The sequence below is a fragment of the Brienomyrus brachyistius genome, chromosome 12 (genome assembly GCF_023856365.1).
Source record: "Brienomyrus brachyistius isolate T26 chromosome 12, BBRACH_0.4, whole genome shotgun sequence".
Classification (NCBI taxonomy): Eukaryota; Metazoa; Chordata; class Actinopteri; order Osteoglossiformes; family Mormyridae; genus Brienomyrus; species Brienomyrus brachyistius.
The window spans coordinates 11,990,768-12,013,430 of NC_064544.1; the positions used below are offsets into that span (position 1 = coordinate 11,990,768).

Sequence of the window (22,663 nt, forward strand, 5' to 3'; positions counted from 1 at the left end):
GGCCGATTAATTTGCGAGCTGTATGCCCAACCTGCGAGGCTGGACTCCTGAGGCTGGGTGTGAGATTCCGCCCACTGGCCAGCCCTGATATCACACCCCCAACCAGGAGAGTCCTTGCACCTGCGTCTGGGCTCACGGCTGTAGGCGGAGGGTGTGGCTCAGTGGGTTAGGCCCCTGCACCTGTGACTGGAAGGTCTCCGGTTTGAATCCTATCTTTGGCGGAATAGTCACATGTCTGTTGGGCTGTTGAGCAAGGTCCTTAAGCAAAATGCTGCAGCGGCACTGCATAAATGGCCTGCAATGGTCTCCAAGCTTTTGCACTGCATAAATGGCCTGCAATGGTCTCCAAGCTTTTGCACTGCATAAATGGCCTGCAATGGACTCCAATCTTTTGCACTGCATAAATGGCCTACAATGGACTCCAAGCTTTGCTCTTAAGTATAAATATATATGTGTGGGTCTCAAAGGAGAGCATGATGGGATATGTCAAAAGTAGCATTCCAATAGAGCTATACTCTTTGTATGCAAATGGCATACAAAGCATAATTTCATCATGGGCTAAGGGGACCAAAAGCAACTGCTTCTGTAATGGGGGGGGGCATGGGAGTGCTTTAAACCACCACATCCCCTTCTCAGGAACAAGTGAAAATGTAAATCCCTAAATTATGTGTCTTCCCCTCCAATCTGACACACCTCTGGTGCACATGGCAGACCCCACGGCGACCGGCCAAAATCCCAGTTCACACGAGCTCCCGCTGAGCTAAAGGGCTGTTCGCCACAAGAGGGTATGCTCCGACAGCACAGGGGCTCGCAACATGCCAGCGGTGCGGACCCCGAGTGGTAATTACAGCTAAGAAATGAGGCCTAATTAAGTGACAGGTCTCTGATGTAGCGCTTCGGTACGGCTTGGGATTCTGGGAGTGCCCAGAATAGCAAACTCACCCTGGGGTTCCGAGCCAACGGGGAGCAAGAGCCTGCAAATCAACTTCCTCCCCCAGTCACTTATTTTCATTACACAAAACTTCAGATTAAAGGACCCGCGGATATCAAATGACTCCGCGTTTTGATGTATTACAAAGACAGGCGTGTACATTTTCAGCGTTTTACGGCTAAGGATTATAAAAGAAACAAACAGTCGAAGAAATCATAGAACGAAAATTCTGAGCGCTAGCTACAAAGAAAATTGACAAAGGACACACAATAAAATCTTAATGAGACCACAGCGGCGAGCGCAATAACCTAATAAAGAAGGATGGCTGCAAAACCAAGGGATGAGTACTTTTAAAAAATAAAAAATAAGTACAGTGATACTAACCAAAGGCAAAGGCAGCATGTACTCTACCCCAATGCATCATGATTAAAAGCCACTGACTCTGAAATCAAACTTATTGCTACAGAGAGAGAACCGTAAAGATACGAGAGTAATCTGGAGGAATATGTGCCTTTTATATAAATAAAAACATCTACCTGTCATTGCTTTTTTTCTTTTTCCTTTATATATATATATATATATATATATATATATATATATATATATATATATATATATATATATATATATATATATATATATATATATATATATATATATATAGGTACCTCAGCAATATTAGCGTGGGATGGCACAGCAGGTGAGCGACTGGCAGAAACTCCAGTATCCTGAACGTCGTTGGCATCGCCGGAGGGATGAGGCGATCCGCTGAGCCGCCCCCCAAAATTAAGATGCGCTACCCACTTCAGCAGGCAGCTGAAGCAACCTGGGCCTCCGTGTCACTTCCCCGGAATATTAATGGTGGTCTCGTTGACCCCCCGGGGTCCCGCTAGCACCGACGGCGGCGTCGTTTGTTCCTCGCAGCCATTAACGGTCCATCTAATTAATTCCGCGGTCCGGCCCTGTCATGCTCTGTGTTTTCGCCGCTTCCTAATTAGCATAGCACGTATATGGGCAAATTACCCATGGCGAAGTAAAAATGGAAAGCATAATTGCTACCGCAGCCGTTTCTCTTTAAATACAAATCCTGCAATATACAGACGCAGAACAGAATAATTCGCAGAGGTCATCGCCATTTGATAAAAAGCCCACAGGTGCTGTTGATATTTTGGAGATTAGATAAAGATACTTGTGATAAGTGGATCTATTACGGATCATTATCACATGTTGTGCCTATAAGTGAAAATGTTTGCAATTATGTGGCTTACATATAGATATACAGGCCTACTCCACCGTTAGCACATTAATGCTAAAACTCTTTACATATTACCTAATCTACATGTATATGAATAGCGACTAACCAGCTGAAACAACATTTAGTGGTGGGTAGAAGTATAGCACTTCAGGGCAGTCAAAAAACAAAATAAATTTAACGGGAAAATGGACATTTTATAAAATGATAGGTATTTAAACAGGGGCCCTTGCACCCTGATATTTATAACTACTATCATGGCCAATTTTTAAAGTGACGGAGCCAAATTAAGCAGAGATAATTTGACGTTAAGCCACCGCCTGCCCTCCACTCTCTAATTTGAAAACGAGCAGCATGTCTCCTCCGGGCTGTGTGACGTGCGACATTAAAGGCACTCTACTCAAACCCCTCTTAATTGGGGGGCTCCTTCTCCACGTTTTAGGAATTTCGTCGACGTCCAAGATAGCGGAACTTAAGTGCGATTTAAAGGTACCGTGAATCCGGGGGGGCGACGCGTTGCGTTCATGTGGGCATCGGCATGGCCAAGGAGTCGGCGCTGATGGTAGCAGTCAGCTCCCGGCGCCATGCAAATGAGCGGCATCCAATTAAGACGTCCTTAAAGAACGTGTGATGATCGCCGTCCCACCGGCCCATTGATTACCGCCGGTCGCATCTGTCTCATTAGCCCGTTAAGCACTTGGCCAGTTTTTATTTATACGCTTGTTTGTTTATTACACTCTGCCACCGGCAAATGGATGACCTTTGTCCCCCCACCCCTCCGCAGCGCCGTTGAAAAATCTTAAGTATTGAGCTGCAGTCTATACTATACGCACATAAACGAGGGTTGGGGTACACGCCCGTGAGCTTTCCCAATCTCATCTAAGGTGGCAAACGAACACGGTGGGCAAAGATGTGTCCGTTTCGGGGCGCATAAAGGGCAACAATGCACCAGAGCACCTGCATGAATTTAGTCCGCAGGAACAAAGGGAATGGCGGGCAGGCGCTGGCAGTGAACGTTCACAGATGATCGATGATCCCGCGATTCGTCTCCACGGAGACCCGCGCCGGGTGGAATGTGGAACAGGGGCTGGCTCGCGGCGCGGCCGGCTTAAGGGATTGTTCCCCGGGTTTATGAATCCACAGCTTTGCGGCGAGTGCGGATCGCTAAACGGCCCTCTGCCAGCAATCCCAGAATGCCGCGGTACTTTATATCACATACTAACCAGGGAAAATTAGATGCAGAACAATGGACTCGCGCAGACAAATGTAGTGTGAAGAGTTAAGAATGGAATCAGTTATGGTAAGCACTCAGGTCCTGGCAGATTAAAACAAAATAAACATACATCATGCGAAAAAAGGACCAGGTCAGTAAGTAGAACCTTCAAAGCGAGTCGAGGGAGGGAGACGAGTAAGAGGGAATCGGCGAGCAAGAGGGAAAGCTGCTTGTGTGCCTCGGGGGGGGGGGGGGAAGCTGTGCTAATTAGTGCCATGCTCAAACCCCAGCAGTCACCCCTAATCAACACCCCACCTCCCCCTCCCTTACTTTTCAAACCACCCCCCACCATCGGGAATGCAAAAATGACAGCCGCACAGTAATGGGGAATTCCAGGTGGGGTCCGCCTGATGCCAAGGTCTCATCTGCAGTCACATGACAGCTGCTTTGGGGGCCGTCCCATAACCAGGGCTTCGCAGCTGTCTGCCGTCCTGCCTTACACACATAGATCACGCAAACAGGACGTGCCAAATCAAAACAAAAAAAAAAAAAACAAGTTTTGTTTATCCCACAATTAGATACTAATTAGAATTTTGTGCTGTTCGTGCCACATGATAACAAAAACAAGTATAGGTGCCTATAATTACCTGCATTGCCATCAAGGTGCAGGAATTTTATTGGCAAATAGTCTGATAATTGCGAACAATCAGGAAAGCCAGGTGCTTGTCTTAGTCACAAGATGCAAACATCCTGCATTTTCAACAACCCCCCCCCCCCGCACAGAGCATGTACACAGTACAAAACACACACACACACCACAGAATCGGATCCAACTGATACTCCTTAGAAGCACACACATTATAAGTCGTTTCATATCATCCTTTGATTATTAAGCCATTGATTTGGGCAATGTCACACATACAAATCGCCACTCTGCTCCTTCCGCATGTATTAACATTTTAGAATCAGACACCAGGGAAGGAATAAAGCATCGCGTCCTCCGGAAAGGACCGGAGCTTCTGTCCGGGCCTCATCGTCATCCCTAAACACGATCTGCCGTATATTCCTGACAGCAAATTACACGGCCTGAGCATAACAGTCCAGTGAGCAAACAAGGAGACGATCAATTCCTTCGCTTCAATTCCAATTCTAATCTAAATCCATCTCTACTTCCATGATGAGACCAGACGGATCTGGCGGACACGGCGAAAAGCACAAGGGCATAATTGCGCTGGGGAAACGTCTGGTGCATGGCGTTTAATTGCCTCGCTCATGTAAAATAGTGAATGGCCCACGCTCACTTCCTACAGTGAAATGTCACGTCGGTATACCGATCGATCGGTACCTCTCCCCTACAGGACGGAGTTCCAGCAGTGGCAGAGTTGGGAGGATTATGGGAAAAGCGGCGACCGCACCCCCCGCGACAAAATGTGCTCAGCTGGAGGGAGGGAGCACCAGCAGAAACCCCCCCCCCCCCCCCCAGAGCGCCTGAGGGAAAACTCCACCTGTTCCTAACATCCCCATTAATTCACTCATTTAGCACCATGGCCGTCAAATTTATCCACCCCGCCTCACCCATTACACCGCGATATGACAGACACGGAGAGTAAAAGCAACGGAACACGCAGGACTGGATCCGCTCACAAGCACGGCTCCGTAAAGACCTCTGGCTATGTCCAGCCCCGGCTGACCTCTGTACATCTGATTTCAAAGCCCCCGGCTCGGTGAGTCTGCCTGCTCCCACCTAACCCCCCCCCCCCCCCCCCCAACACCCTTCTACTCACAGCCCAAGGCTCATTCGCCTACGAATCAAACGGCGTTCCTCGCCCTCAAACAGCCCACTCCACCTGTGTAACCCTCACTGCAGGGCTGCCTACAAAGAACCTTCCACACCAGGCCTCTCTACCAGGCCCCATCAGATGTTTGCGCAGGAAAAGGCTATGAAGCCGCCATTTTTTCGGTCAAACCCACTGCTCTCAGGGTCACACATTACAGCTGTTTCCAAATCGGTGTCAGGACTGAATATCAAAAGGCAAAAATACTGAGTTGACCTCAATGGTAAACAGTTTACAACGGAAATCACTGTACACACATAAAATATCCAAGATCTAAGAAAACAATGAATAAATTTTGTTACAGGACTGCTCTGCTCACAAATAACATTTCTGGCGGGTCAAACATAAAGAAAGTGCTTTATGTCAAACAGACAAAAGGGAGATATGGTAAATTAAAATAAAATTTACTCACAACAATTAAATAATAATAATAATAATAATAATAATAATAATAATATCTCCAGCGATAAAAGGCACAGATTTCACAGTAAAAGACAGGCTATTCTTTAATGTAAATGTTGGTTGGAACCGTCTTAAATATAAACCACAGGAAACCAAAAAAAAAGCATAAAAACGTTCATAAGTAGGTTTTCAAAGAATTTCCCAAAAGCACTGGAGATGTAGTACAGATTCAAGCAAATTAAAAAAAACTGTTTTTAACCTGACTGACATAGTCATGCCATTCACATTTGGCTTGTTTAATCAAAATGATATTGAGCATTTCCTCAAGGGTCCAGCATGACTTTTAGATATTTTATCATCTAAACAATTTTTAGAGAAATTTCTTTATGTCCTGTTCATAAACACAGAGGCAGTTTGTAATTGAACCGCACTGCTTACACCTGTAGTCCTAGGTCAAAGTTTACTAGACATGTGCCTGTTTTTTATAGCATAGCCATGATATTACTGAACACTGTCAACACCCGAAAAGGCAGACACACAGCAAAAGCTGTGAAAAAAGCGCCACTCCTTACAATTTTAATCACATTAATGGATGATGCTGTAGAGCCATTGTGATCCATTCTGCGGCAATTACTGCCTGTAATATCGGTTTCAACTGACATTCAAACTCTGCAGAAAATACCTTTATAGCCGAATGTTATCTCACTAAACCCGCTTAACATACATTGCCTGAGACGGATTATCTGCTCAAAGACAACCGGAGAACGTCGCAAATTCACGGACAAGCGGCTCTTCGGAGAATCCACGCCTGCTGAAGACGGGCATTCAGCACATGACGGAAAAAAATATCTATAAAAACCAAAAGGTTTAAACGCTGCATTTGCCAAAATTACGTAATGCATTAATTTAATCAATTTACTCACTTTATTTAACATTGAATGTGAAGCATGCATGCAAGGTTTCTTGTGTATTTCGTTTTCCCATAATTTAATCACATATCGTTATTAAAGTGCGCTGGCATCAGAGGACAGCAGTCACTACAAATCTTAGGAGCTACTTTCCGATCTTTGATCGGATACCGGCAAAGATTCTTGCAAACAGAACATTCTGTGCCTGCCTTCTGGGGAGGCTCTCCGCCAGGCTGACAGGAGCGCCACTCGCCGGGGCGGGGGGCTCGCGCCTCCCCTGCATCCCCATCTCGGAGGCGCGCGAAAAAAGGAAGGGCGCGAGACGCCGGCGTAGCACGCGCCAGGTGGCAACTCGGGGTCCGGAGTGAAGAGCCGCGCGAAACACAGCCTGCATCTACAAGCGTCCGTTTGAAGTCTGCATGCAAGTATTCTATATTGCATATGTGTGTATGTGCAAATAATATATAAATCCTTGAATGGAGAACGTGTTTATGGGTCTCCGGGGACAGTTTATCACAGATTCATCCTGGCGGTCGCGCGGCTTGCATGCAGAGCCCCGCCCGCGTGCTGGCCCCGCAGTTGGTCACGCGCGCCGCTGCCGGCCGCGGAAGAGGAGCGGTGAATCATTATAGCACTTTGTCAGCATGAAAGTTAAATTTGGACGGCCGTGTCTCTCAGAGGGCCCTCTTCGGCACGGCTCAGATCGGCTCGGCTTCGCTGCTGCCTGCGGAGGAATGCTAATTTGTTTTCTCAGTTTAAAGCCCTATAATGAAAATAGCTCGCAAGCCGCACTTCTGACGGAAAGTGATATCAAATAAGGTCTGCAGGGTGAAAAAATGAAGTCAAAATACATGTTGAACATGCATTCGGTTCAAAAGTCCACCTTTTTTAATCATCTCAATAGGTATGGAGCAAACCCTGAGCTCGATCAAAGTACCAGTGAGAAAGGAAGCACACGTTAATGATATTAGTTTATAATAAACTGTAATACAAGGAATGTGGACAATCCGGTCAGGTGACAAACCCATTTCATTCGCCTATATGTGATTACTGGTAATTTTACTGTGTCCTGGTTTGAGTCCCGCCCCGAATCTCGTCACCTGATCCCATTGGTGGCCTTCCCAATGCCTTTTCACTGGAACGCATCATCTCGTTATAGCCGCTCCCCAAATACACATCTGCATTGTGTGTCCCCCCCGATATGTTCCCAATCACCACTCAACCTTGAGCAGACATGATACTGGGAAGGAGACCAGAGCACACCACCACCAGTCCCCCCCAAGCACATCCACCCAACGGCTGGGTCAGGACCACAGAAGGGAACATATGGTAGGCAGGAGGAGGCCGTCACCTTGGATACGCATGATTGACAGCTGATGGAATCCTTCAGTGACTCTGGCTTGGACACAAGTCAGCGCTGCATAGGAAACTACCTGCAATCACACAGGATTCCGATAACCCAGAGCGCAACAGGATTAGCATTTTTAAACGGAATATCACGCTAGCCAGATCATTCCGAACATCAATATTGGTTTCTTCGGGACATGAAAGATGGTCTGGATACTGCCGGCTCTAAGGTATGCCGTAATCCTTCTCTGTAGTATTAGGATATTTGTATTACGTAATAGTAATATTACAAAGGCAAAAAGAATTGCCCCCAAGATCAGCTATTCCATGGCTTGTGCTAAGATAACTGGTGTTTCATTACCGAACTCATTCAGTTCAGTAGTGTAGCTCTGACTGATAGCAAAACAGTAACCTATTTTTGAATCAGCATGAAAATGAACATTTTTTTCATTCATTATAGCAAAACTTAATCATGTAAATACAGCAAATTGCATTGTATTTGATTTGACAAAGCACTAGATCCATGTTTGACATTTACTGTATTTACACACCTGCCCTGCTTTGTATGTATTTCATAGGTCAATGCAAATAAATACATGAGTAAAGCTGATGGTCTATATAGCATCACTTCTGTATATCAATCCATCCATCTTTCAACCGCTTATCCTGGTCAGAGTCATGGGAATTGCCGCCTATTATTTTAACTTGAACGTTATATCCTATATGAACATATAAAGCACTGTATAGGACACAGAGTCAATTTCATATTGATCGCCCTTACAGCTCAGGCTATAGAACCGCATTAACGAATAATTCCCAGAATACACTCGACAACAAGAGCTAAAGATATACATGCAGCTATTCAGGCGAAGAGAGCAGCCTACTCAGTGCAGTGGGGACCCAAGCAGAACCCCAGAACTGAAGCTAAATGTTATTATGTGTGTGTAATTTGTTTATAGCCTTGTGAGTGCATACAAATGGAGCAACGCTGTGAATCTAACAACAAAATGAAACATTAACACGCAAACACCGCCCACGTAAAGTCAACGACAATGGAACCTAGACGACTCTAACGAATAGGCTCACGGCAGACATTGCACCAAATAAACGGCGCGCATCGGTGAATTACGGGGGACCCGTCCAGGCATCTCGCCTTTCTGATGGGACGCCGTGATCTCGGGCTTCTCACACACCCACCCGCGAGTCAGCTGCGTGTCTGTCATCTGTCACCGATCTGCGACAGTGTGACGAGGACATATAGAACCTGCCACGGGTGACATCAGAGCCGAAAGTACAAAAAAAAAAAAAAAAAACCGCACAGCAAGAGAGAGACTCTTCACAGGTACAAAGCCACGCCAGGACGGACAGCTAACCTGCTTTCCCCGATTGAAAAACCCAAATAAAAACTTAGAAGCTCTCTGACACTTTTCCATCTGATAAATCCTGTTTTACTCCAGCCCATATGCCCATTGCCCACGCCACAGAACCTTAGTGCAGCTCCTAACAGGACAGTGCAGAAAAAAAATATCATCATGTAACATGCACGCAAATATTACATGATATCCCGATGCCGTATATACATGAAACAAAAGCAGAAAGAGAATTCCTCGAACCCTGATCACAGAGGTGTACAAACATACATTTTATTCACCATCAGTTCACAAATCTGGAAGAGTCAAGCCGGTTCTGACGGCGCAGGGCGTGAATTCCTTCGTGGACGACTCGATCCATGCTGTTCATCAAAACCATTTTAAAGCCTAGCTCCCGTAATCTCGGGATTAGAGCCGCGGCTGGATTAGATCTCACATCAGCATTCTCACCGTCTGAACGCTGCTTCCGTTCTCCCCTCCTTTTGACAAGGGGCTTGGGAAGCAAGGCACAGTTAATCCTGCGCCGAGGGCTTGTGCCGACTGACACACTTAACCCCAACGTGAGACTATTGTACCATAGTGGCGCAGAGCGCATATAGCTCAGCAGGTTCGCCCCTCCCCACCAGTGCTGACTTCCTCTTTCAGTCCAGGCCATCGAACCCGTTTAGATACAGGCTGGATTTGCCCCGATTTTATACATAGCCAAGCAGAAAAATGTATATTTCTCAGCCTCTGACTCCATCTCCGCCTGCTTGGGAATGCAGATAATAAAACAGAATCCTGACTGACAGGTGAGACCATCACAAGCGGAGACCCTGCGTGCTGAACGGGGAAGATTATAATCAGCAGGCGAAATGATGTGTTCTGTAATGTCAAAGACCACGTCCAAGTGCCCTGCAGGGACACGTCAAAGGAATAACCAGGGGGGTAACCAGCTTGCGCGTCGTAACGTTTCTGGCCTCGCTTTGCCTCAGCCACGACTCGGTCACTGAAATCCATAAATAAACAAACATTCTTTTTTTTTTTCCTTTCCAGAAAACCAAAATGGAAACAGCATTCTCAGAAATGGAAATAATGGTATTCCTATAAAGTAAGCTCAGGCAGAGTCAAACTGTCCATAGTCCTACCGTCCAGAAATTATACTATGATATATATGGTAGTTTGACTTCATTGCCAAAAGCAATGCTATTCTGGTATGTTGAAAAATTACAATAAAATTAGATGAGCATGGGCCCCACAATACTAAACCGCAGAAAGAAATACCGTGGTATACCCAAAATACCACGGTACACTGTATTATCGTAATACTACCCAAGCCTATCGCAAAGCCTAGGGAGTGACAATCCTATAAAGGAGAGCAGGATTCCCCTAAACTGAAAATAGTCCACTTATGTAAAATTAGAGTGTTTTTTCACCCTAATCTTCTCTCATCTTCCCTCGTTTCAAATTCTGCGTGTGTGACGTGCATGGGTCCACTGGTCCTCATTTCATGCTAATTTCATGCTGGGAAAATGCATTTCATACACAATACTTGCCTGTGTAAACCGCAACATCTCACCTAGACATATATCAGAACCGCCACTCCAAGCTTTACGCTTTCCCTGCAAATATCACAAGTCAGATAGGGACTCCGTCTCAAAGAAAACTGCAGGGAGTAATGTAGCGAAAATTGACCTAAAATTCAGCAAGTGGCTAACACTGCTACTTTATCACTTGTTTTAACCATAGTCTTTAAGAAGACTCTCAATAATTTCACCATCGTTGCAATCACTCTGAACAAAACACAACAAGAAAACAAAGCAATAACGTTTGACTTTAAGGGCAAGCTAACTTGGGGAGGGGGGCGGTCACTCGAACCTCTCTATAGGGCATAGAGGGGCCAAATTATACTTCATTGACTAGCTTGTGACCTGTAGCTGGTGCAAGAGGCTCCCAGGAGGCAGTTATGCTTGTTCATTCCCCACCACACGAGGGCACTCACAGCTAAAGTGTGCCACCTCCCTCAGGGGGTGCCATGGGAGGCTAACAGCTACACTAAACAACATAAAAAGTCCTCTGCATGGAAGCCCCAAAAAGCTACAAAATTGTGTACAAAACATATTTAAAATTGCGTCCATCCATTTTGCATGACGGTGTTTAGAGGGTAGGGACACATCAAGCCAGAGGTCTATCCTAAGAATCACGGGGTACGAGGCAGAACGCACATTTAATTAAAAATTTCTTATAACAATGTACACAGACACAGCGTACCAAAGTTAAGATACTGTACTGAGTGACATGAGAAGGCGTGATTCAGCGTGAGAAAGCGTGAGCTCTGACACTCGTGGAAATTCCAGATAGCACTGTGGTTAGCGGAGAGGAGAGGAGGAGGAAGAAGAGCGTGGTAGATGTAGGCTCAATGGGGCAGCTGCTGCTGGACCGAAGCCCAATCGCTCATACAGAAGCTGGAAAGCATCATTAAAAATGCCCCGAACGTATGGCCGGGTAATATGAAATTATGGATTTCATTAGTCATGTTAAAAGCATCAGCCTAGAAGTGCAACCGACGACAAAGGAGCTGAAAAGCTGTCAATCTGAGGATACTAGAACATTCTCAGCACTGCATGGATGAAATGGTCTGCTGCCGTCGCTGAGTGTCAATCACTGCATAATCTCTCGCCCTTCCATTCGATGATTCAGTGATTTGCTCTGGGCAGGAGAGAGAGCAGAACCACGTGACAAGGGCACAGAAGGGGCGCTGTACTTGGCCTCAGATTAGTTTTAGCCCCCACAGGATGGAAACACAATTTAAAAAAAAAATTTAAAAAGAAACAACATCACCCTCACAGTTAAGCACCAGGGTACGTCTGAGCTCGTGGTCTGTGCCCCAGGAGAAAAACAAGCTTGCTGGGGTTAAGACTCAGGAGAATGAACAGGCATGTCACCTGACTCCCCCCCCATTCATTTTACCCCCACCTAAAGCCAGAGAGAGAGAGGGATACAGTAGCTGGTTCTTAAAATGCACTTTTAAACTCTGGATGTTTAAGGGTAACAAAGTTAAGTCATCAGAGGCATTAGGCGGATGACGATAGGAAAGGTGAGCTCAGCCGCCGGCCGTCCGGCTCCCCGCTTTCCGTGACGACTAACCTCCATTCCATTTCTCGCCCTCTCAGCGGGGACCCCGGGGAGAAAAAAATTCACGTCGGGAGGCTGTACTTCGCCTAAAGGCACACCGGAAAATTTAATTTTTCACCCCGCATCGATTTTCCTTCTCTAACTTGCGGGATGCTAAGGTTACCTCCGATATTAATGCGACGCGGACAGCCGGACGTCAGAACGAAAGTTTTCGCGATACGGGATCTTATATCCTGGTGTTCCAAGAGACTGGACAAAGGCACATATTATTTTCATCTGAATCCTTTATTTATCACCAAGTACTTTCACAACGGGGGGGGGGGGGGGGTGCAAAACAACCATGGACAATTAAGAAAATATGCAGACGCTCCCCAGGTTACGGTTTTTCAAGTTTATGAGGAGATGTTTTTTGCTTTCAGTACGTTATTCAATAAATTACATCGGACATTCAACACTTTATAATAAAAGAGGCTTTGCGTTGATGATTTTGCCCAACTGTAGACTAAGGTAAGTGTTCTAAGCATGCTTAAGGGAGGCTAGGCTAAGCTGTGATGCTTGTTAGGAGCACTGTATTAAAAATGAATTTTCACCTTACGATATTTTCTCCTTACGACAGATTTATTCAGAACGGAACCCCATCGCGACCTGGGGCAAAAAAGAAAATATATATATATTTATATATATGTACATTTCTTAGTCACTCATAAACGATACAACACCCTAAATTCATTGGGTGAAGGTGATCCTAATTAGAAAATAAATTAACGAGCGAATGACCTTAAAAGCGAGGAAGAGCATCGAGTGACTCACTCGGACGACGCAGAGCCCAGATGTCACGGATTAGGAGGAGACCGCTGGACAGCTTCCACCTGGAATACAGACTGCAGATACACAGAGTGCCCCCCCCCCTTGTTTATTTATTTACACATGTCCTAAAAATACACCCAAGCAGCTGGGGGAATGCGAGCCAGGGCCCTTGCACAACCACGTATAGCAGGTATCTACCCAGATGCCCACAAACCAGCTTTAATGTGAGGCCGGCGGCTTACTGATTCTTAGCAAGAAGGCCAAGGAGTGCCCCCACCTCCTCACCAGCCTCCCCAGTGCTCACCTCCAGCAGCAGGGATCACATGGTGGCCAGAGAGGCTCCATAAGCACACCGGATCGATAAACAGCGACCGCGGCGGGAAACGCCGTGCCAGATCTCTGGCTGAAATCCCCACGCTGACATCAGGTGACACAAGAGTTTGAAGTCTACCGCTATGCAGTGACACACGGACAGCGGGAGACACCTTTTGGTATCTCCGCCTGGGGAGATAGGGGTCAGCCATGGCATGCATAGCGTAGCGAGTCTAGCGTCGCGAGCTTAGCATAGCAAACGTAGCATAAGTACGCGGTTTTGCGCGTCACATAAACCCGCTCTGAGCTGACACGCGGCAGCCCGACACACCACTGTTGACAGGCAGTGGAAGCGGACCCGGGCTGACCGCCCCCGGTACAGCGCTCTACGAGCCGACCTCTCCAGTGGGGGCTGCAAAGATCACCCCCCACCCAGCGCCGTCACCCGCATCGGCCTTGTTCAGAGTCGACCCAAGATTCGAGGGAATCTGCTGGAAGGAGGTGGGGGTGGCAGATCTGCGAGAACGAGGGGCCGACAACTGGAGCAGATTCTGTGCAAATCTCCAAAGCCACCACAAAGACGGTGACTAATTAATTACCCAGTTTAAGGGTTTGTGAACGGCCCCTTTTTTAAGTTAATTATGGTTGGATTTACCTGCTTATTCCCAATGCAGCCAGAAGACAGGCACCGTCCCTGTCGCGTCTTTTTGCCTTTCCGCATTATCTCAGCCTAATCACATATTTATTTTTTGTTCTCCTTGTATCTGCAGCCCACGCACTGCCACAGCTTTCCGCGCTGCTGTGCATGTGCCCGCCGCTAACCGCTAACATCGAATCCGCGAGCTGCACCACAGAGCCCTGTTCAGGCTTCACTCCCCTCCCCTCCCAAATCCCCTACCCATTAACTTCCACGGCACTAAGTACCAATCCTCTTCAACCTCAAGGAATCCGTCGACCGAGCACCTAACCCAAAAATCTGAGGGTCTTGCAAACCACACATTTTTACAGCTCACCCTGTTCAAACATTCCAAGCCATTTCTCAATTAAGCCTGCAGATATTATGGCTTCTATATTTGTCCCTAAACCCCTAACGCACGATGCACACCACCATATCTGCATCTAATTAAGGTACCCAATCATGTTAACATGCTTCCATGCCAAAAGTAATTTTCAGGGACAATAACTTTACTCACAAAACACTCGCTCTCAGAAAAATGGACTCCAAGGCTAATTAGCAATAGGTATTGTTCTCTTCCGATTCAATTACTTTCTCTGGTTCATTAGACTGGCCGCAAATCCCTTGAAGCCCACTTATCCAGAAGCACACGTGACTATTTGCTGTTCCCATGCAAACGAGTGCGGGAACCTCACACCATCACGGGCTGAATAATCACCTCGTGTGAGGATTCCCAGAATCCCACATCAGTCCAATTTGCATACAGCATCAGTTGAACGCAGCGTCATGAAATGCTTTAATGTTTAATTAGAGCATTCTGTAGGCTCGGCAGAGACGGCAAGCTGGCCCTCAGCGTGTGGAAGATGGCAATGGCGGTAGAGACTGTAGGTGAGCAGGGGCTACTGTACCCCCCCCCCCCAGGCAGTCAGTGCACAGAGAGCTCCATCAGTAACATCCGAGCACCTGGAACCCTAACACTGGTGAAGGAGCCCTTCTCATTTCTACCATAGGTGTAGATCCTCCTTGCAATTATAGCATCTGCAAACCACCACAACAACTAACACTTGCCCAAGGCTAGAGACAGACAGACAGACAGACAGATAGAGATAAAAAAACACACACAACAAAGCCTGAAGCACGAGCACAGGTAGAGGTAAAATATTCTCAAAGCCAGTGAAGGACCAAACTCTGCAATGAAGCATATCACCACAGATTCCACATCTATAATATACAAATAAATGCATCAGACACACATGCTCCCATGCCTGCTAAAGAAAAATGTTACACTTTTTTTGTAAATTCCACAGTAAACGGGCTCAACAGCGGCCTGATTTGCCACACCGGTGTCTACAGTAATTTTCTTTTGCTTCTCTGCTGAGCTCATTCCATATTTCAGCAATTAAACATGGAACGGCTGAGTCACAGGAGCAAGAAGCCTGCAAATCGGGTGACATCTTCGGCTGAAACGCCACGCGTGGCACTAAAGATGCTGTCAAAGTCTGCGAAAGACAGTAGGATCCCACAACTTAAGAGATATGATTTATCGTTCTTGCCATACAGAACATAAGTAGAAGTGGACAGACACCCGGATGCAGATGAAGCGCTGTGTTGCTACATGGCTATTTTCCATTTAGCCGAAGAAAAAATATATGCATCATATTGGAAAGAGTTACTGAAGTAACCAATCACCCGTCACACAGAGATTCCCAATTGCAGACCTCACCACCATGGTTGGCTGGGGGTGGGGGTGGGGGTTGGGGGGGAGCGTTCTGAAAATGAGCTGTACCCCAACCCACCAATCTCCCCCCACAAGTGTCTCTTCTCGATGTCTTGAGGAAGTTCAGAGGCTAGTAGCCTAATGAGAACGAATGGCCCTCGGTGCTGGGTGTGTCTACGGATGAGAGCGAATTGAAGGAGATTCAAGGTCACCCCCCCCCCCCCAACCCCGTCCCTCCCCATACCCCGTGGTCCCTCTCAAATGAGAAGTCAGGACAGCTTAAGACAAAATTATTTTGCAGCCAAAAGCGAGGAGAAAAAAACAGAGACTGGTGTCCTTACTGTAGAGCAGTGGGGGGGGACGTGCTTTAGGCTGGAGTTAACTTTCATAATATTTAAATTCAACAGGAATCGCACCAAATGACAATATTTCCAGCGTAAAGTGGAAAGCGGTAAGGTAGGGGAGTTTCATACCTTCACACCGCCATGGAGAAACATTATATTTCAGGATGAATGGAAATTTCTGAAAGTCTTGTATGGCAGGTTTATCTAATTAACACTCACTTCAGCCTAATTATAAGAGTGCCGGGGGGCGGCGGGGGGGGGCATTGTATGCGTTTTAATGAGGTTTGTTCTGTAATCAAGGTGTGTTTCCCAGAAAAAAAGTAATGGATATTTCTTGGAAGGGTCCAAGCTACCTGAAATGTAGTACATACTAATTTAGCACTGCTCACTCTCTCTCTCTGCGGACCTGCTATGACATCACACCCCGGCCAACACTTGGCCGGGGCCAGCGGTGTCTTACATGGTGAGACAGCCGCTTCAAGGCCCAGTGACATCATGCAGGTTATCTTTGGACGTCCATCTCGTCCCCAGCTGGGTCACACTCCATCACTACAGTGCTGTGAGCCCAGACACGATGCATGCTGGCTCGCTGAGAATATCTCGGGAGCGAGGCAGGGTCGGCTGCGCGCGCGAACAGGCTCACAGCTATGCATTCTGTTGGGTTCACAGCCTGGAATGGAACTGCATCTTTCTGCGTGTCAGTTATGGTACCTGGAAGCATCGTCAGAGAAGCTGGTTCACTGCCAGGTCAAGAAACCCCAGCAAAACTGACATAAAAAAACAACTACAAAAGAAGCCTCTCTGTTGAAATTGTTATGGAATTATGTAGGATTCGATTCTCTGATATGCAGACCTGGGGTTCACCACAAGGAGTATAAAAATACTGGACCGGTTTAAGCCTTTGTTACAACAAAGCACTACGATCACTCAGCTGCGGCCTGATTACGTCTCAGAAAAGTATTTCATAAACTACAATTACCAAGCTGACCCCCCAGGAGGGTGAACAGGTACATTATGCTGTAATGAAACAGCTTAGAAGATACGGAGCAGGCCAAAGCACCGGCGTGCAGGGAGACGAGATTCAAGACGGCCATCGGTGGGGGAGGAGGGAGGAGAACAGAAAGACCTTTCAGGCGCTCATGCAGCGGGATGGAGCAGGAAGGGGGGGGGGCATTTCTATCTGGGCAACCAGAACACAAAAATGAATAAACAAATAAATAAATAGATTGCTGGAAAATAACAAATTTAGGAAACAGGCACCGTTTCCAAGAAACAGTCACTGGGACCAGCTGAGATGACTCCGCTGCAGCTCCCCCTACTGAGGGACCGGACGCATGACAGGAAGCACCTCCGCGGTTTACCCCCCCCCCCCCCCCCCCCCCCATCCTCGCCCACCCCCTGGCAGGACTAACCGGCCATCTCTTCACATCACATTAAGCCGTGCGCACAGGGGAATCACCACTCTACTCAGTCAGCCAACTCACATTTGGCCTTGAACTTCCATTAAAAAATTACTGACCGGGATATCATATATAAAGCTGGATAGTGGAGTGAGTGTGCGCGGCACAGTGTGGGCGTGATTCCGAGATGATCCAGCACATGTCCACAGAGCTTCCTGACTGAGGCGGGGGGTGGGGAGGCGTAAAAAAAAAATAACATGAAATAAACCACTTCAGATCATCTTATTCTTCCAGTTCTGGGGCAAAGGGAGATTTACACATTTAGAATAATAGAAGTTAATTTTAATAGCGGGAACGGAATCCTTTTTAAGATTGTCGAAACCACTACTCATTTTATGTCCGAAGAATGGAGAAAAAGCATCCCTTTCACAAGCTTGTGGGATTTAAAAAAAAATGATTTAATAGGAATGCAACATAGTCCGCTTTCTCTGCTCATAAAAAAGAAAATGCTTGCATGATCTCTCATTAAATCACGTCTGTGGCACTGCAAAAAATGCCCATTCGGGTTGAGTCCCATCCAGCGTGATGTTGGAGGCATCGTCATTAAGTCAAGCAGGCCCTCGTTAACCCTGCCGGGTTAAATGTGAAGTGGATAATGGCAGACCGCCCCCTAAAGACAAAAGGATGCCGCACCTACAAAGCAGTGACAGCAAGACAAAGGATACGCCGGTCACTGAGCCTTGTCTCAGCCCTAACACAAACTTAAAAATGAAATGGTCACATTTTAAAATGTGTGTGCAGCATTCCTGCTATCGCTTTACCGCATCTTCCAGCCGTCGGCAGCATAAGTTCTGGAAAACTTCCATGCAGAGCTATCGTTCTTCTAAGGTCTCAAAGGTCTGAAGAACAAGCCTAATTGGATTCGAAAATCTACAAAATCCAAGAAACGCTATTTAAAAAAATTAACTGCGTTTCTAATGCAAAAGGGGTCCTGTACCATTACCGCAGTAAATGAAGCAGCTACTGTGTGTTCCTGAAGAGTTAAAGGCACCATCAAGGAACAAGAAATTCCTCCCAGTATGAATCTCAATCCTGGCACACATACACACTGGGGAATCTCTGCACAGACACCATGTTTTATACTGAGGGAGCAGCTATTTAATTATTTTTATATCATTGGGTTGGGGAAGATAGATTTATTTGTCATGGGGCATATTCACAGGTCTGTTTTTTGTAATGCTCCAACTCATTACTCTGGGAAAACAAAAATGCAAATGAGGCAGGGAGGAGCACCAATGGAAGTACTGCGATTGGTGAGATATGACATCATTGGCCAAGAGAGAACAACCCATCACGGCAAGATACCGCCTCACCCCAACCTGCCAATAAATGAACCTGTCCAATGAGACGCCAACAACTTCCCCAAAAGTTTCCCCATTAAGGCGCCCCAAAACTTAGCGTCACCACGTGGAAATTAGATGTAGGGCGATGAGAATGGGAAAAAGATACCCATTTTAGTTGGGTGCCAAAACTCTGCAGAATCGTGACAATTGCCCCATTACCACGTCACAAAGCATGTGTCAATAAGCAAACGGAAATCTTCAATTTTCGTGCAATCAAATTACGTCAACATCAGGACAAACAAGTAAAAAAAAAGCGTACTGCAATTGCTTACTGTGAATTAACGCCGGGCTTTTGCCCATTTACTACACGTCAAGTCGTAACTCATCCGAATTTATAATACCTTACTTCCCTATTGATATATGTACAGCAAAAGGAACAAACTTCATTTTAAAAACGGCACCAGCTGCATTTCATCATACTACGTTTCACATTCCGGGGAATTTACGCCTACAGCACATTACAGTCGGTGTCATGAGATTTAATAAACGAAAACGGATTTTAAAGAAAACTTCGCTCTTTGCAAGCGATGAGGCAAAAAGTCTAGGTTTAGTACTTCCAAAAGCCAGCCAAAGTATTGCATTTACGGCGCTGAAAACGGTGGCATCGAAAAACGCTCCAAACGCTGAGTATTAAACAAGCGGTTTGCTTCGGAAACTAAGGTTTAATAACAAAGGGGTGTAAGAGAGGCTGGCAGTGCCAGCCTGGGCACACTTACGGCAGGGGCATCGGCTGTGCCCAGCACTTACTCACCAAGGCGTACGGATCACATCTCTTTGGAAATCCAGAGGAGTCAATCTTTCTTCTCTCTAGTCAGAAACAGCAATGCTTTCTTATTCCAGACCCAGGCCCCAAATGAACTGCAAGAGAAAATGTCATGCACATCATCAGCAATGCATCGTGCATCCCCCCCCACCCCCCTAAAAAAGTGCAAATGTTTCAGTAAGTCATTTTAAAAATCTGCAAAAAATTAAAGAACAAAAATCATCGGCAAGGAGAGTTGCTACCTGCGCGCACCGTCCTCCGAGCCGTCGGCGGAGATAATGAGGGAGGGAGGGTGCGATGGGCGGAAAAAAAGTGAAGAGCGGAGCTTTTCTTTGGAGAGACGCGGAGCCGCTGTCAGATCGCACTGCCGCTAGCGGAGGTGGAGAAGCGAGAGAGACGCGGGGGAAGGAGGGAGGGAAGAGGGAGAGAGAGGATGCGAGCGAGCGAGCGACACCGGCCGATGGGCTGGGGGACGCGCTCGCATACCTGCATTTCCCTCCCGGGCCGCTTGATGGCCGGCAATAAACGCATCCTTATCTTTTTTTTCCCCTCCTGCTGACACAGCGACCACCGGTAATTAGCAGGGGAGACAGTTGTCTTTGGGCTGTTGCCCGGAAATGTGATCTATGGTGCGGAATTAGTAACGCTTTAAAGCGTAATCTGACGGCGGCTCGCCGTCCAGCATCGCTATAAGCCTTGGCATTTAGCTGATATTCTGCTTGCCAAAGTGCCCATGCTTCCAGTTTAACCTTGCGCCCCTTTCACCATGCGAGGAGACCGGGAGATGGTGTATCACTATACTTCTATGTTAAGGAATTTAGAACTACGCGTTCTCTAAAAACTATATTGCACAATTCCAGTCAAGCGTAGGTGAATCTGCAATTACCTCCAGTTCGCCAAGTAAAACGCAATTGCGACAATGATTAATCACTTTGAGTTGATAGAATTACTTTTTATGATTGTTTGGTCCAATACGTGACAGTATACAAAAGTCAAAACTGTTAATGTGGAAGTTATATGCATATAGTTAAATGGCGGGGGAGCAATCTGAAAAAGAAATTATGTTATTTGAATGCAGAGTTTTAAAGCAGTCTGGGAGTATCCATGCAACTTCTAACACTGCTTAAGCAGTACATGGTCTCAGTGGGAGAGAAGCTTATTCTAGAAAACATATTTCAGAAGGGGCACCCTGGACAGGATGCCAGTCTGTCACCGGGCACGCATACAGTTACACGCTATGGGCAATTCAGAGATGCCAGCTCTGTTAATGGCATGGCGTTGGTCTGGTGCCTGACACCCCCTGCCTCTAGGTTCCTCTCCCACCCACACTGCGTGTGTGGAATTTGCATGTGTTCCTCATGTTTTGCTGGCTTCCTCTGGGTACTCTGGTTTCCTCTGGCAGTCAGAAGACAAGCAGTCAGGAGAATTGGTGATTATAACAGTATGGTGTGTACAGGGATGGTTCCTCAGGGGCACTAGCTCCAGCTGAAGGCTGATTGGCCCCCAGAGTGCCCCTTCCCTTGTCACTCACGATTCATAACATATCGTTGGCCAATGATAAAGTGGACCCGCCCCTCTCTATGCCCCTCTTTTGTTCCCCACCTTAAAAAAACATCCTAGAATAGCCCCTGCCATAAAAAGCCCAGGGTGTGTAATTTTTAATACTTCTGTGCCCTTCAATGGATGGGCATCCTGTCCAAGCTGGACCCATAGACTCTCACCAACCCTCTATGACCCCGTACTGGATTAGTGGATGGATGAATGGATGGATGGATGGATGAATGGATGGTCAGGCGTGCAGTTTGAGTAACATTTTTTCCGTACCTAATTTTCTGCATGCTAAAAAACAACATGAACTGTCCATGTCTGCTGCCTCCTCCTGTCAGCCCACAGAGCACCGAGATCCTCTCGCTCCATTGCTGCAAACAAGATTTCACACTTAGCCTTGTTTCTCGGGGGCGGGGGGTGCGGCATTAAGTGTCGTTTCAAAAAGCCGGCGGTAGCGCGAGGGCGAAAGATGGCCTGCTGCGGCGTGGTGGAACGCGGACGGCCGACCTTAACGCGTTCCCTTTCCACCTGTAGGCGAACGCAGGTAGTTCACAGCACGCGTCCCGCCCTTGGCCCCGGAACAGCGTTAACCTCGTAGTTTGTCCCGACAGTCACTCCTATGGCATCTCCTAAGGCGGGACGCGTGTGTTTACTCCAGCTTACTAAGAAACGACAAGCGCTGAGTTCCTCGCAGTGCGGGGGGAGAAGTGCAAGGCACGTTCCTCCCGGCTTTGATTTCCGCGCCGTTGATTCCTCGGTGTTTAGAGCCGGGAAGGTGAGGCTTGGTGGAGATGTCAGACCTCGGCACTTTCATCACAAGCTCACACTAGATTAGAAGCCTAACCTTTCAGGAGCCTCGCCCGAGGTGAAATGATGGTAGCTATCAGACAAACTGCGGAAGATCAATTTTCAAAAAGCCAAACCTTATTACTGGCCCTCTGTGAAACACGGAAAGAGATTTGAGCAAACTTTCTGTTTTCTTTTTTTTTTTTTCTCCTAAGAATTCTGTACAGTTGCAGTGATAGATTGCTGTGATCCACTGCTATGGATTTGGGACTACATGTCACACTTGTGCCTCTCTGCTTGTGGTAATCCGAAGGGTCTTTGATAAGGATGACAGGACCTTACAACTAGTACTGGTAAAATTTGGAGCCTAAACTTGGGTTACCTTGTATTTGATTTGCAGGATGAACGATTCTCTTAATGCCGTGATTGTACTTTGTCGCTATATTTAACACCTAATTAATGTCATGTAGTGTTCCACTACAATGAGATTGTGAAGTGCAACCCCATACAACCAATGGAAGATCAATTAATTAAA

General features: G+C 46.7%; 1 protein-coding gene across 1 annotated transcript in view; it reads right to left on the reverse strand.

Moving 5' to 3' along the window:
• Window positions 1-20,192, reverse strand: part of LOC125704441 (receptor-type tyrosine-protein phosphatase delta-like) — a 362,466-nt gene extending 342,274 nt beyond the window's left edge. Inside the window, 2 exon segments of the mRNA XM_048969994.1 lie at window positions 19,783-19,889; window positions 20,037-20,192. The gene's annotated coding sequence lies outside the window, so the exon portion shown is untranslated.
• Window positions 20,193-22,663: the final 2,471 nt, after the last annotated feature.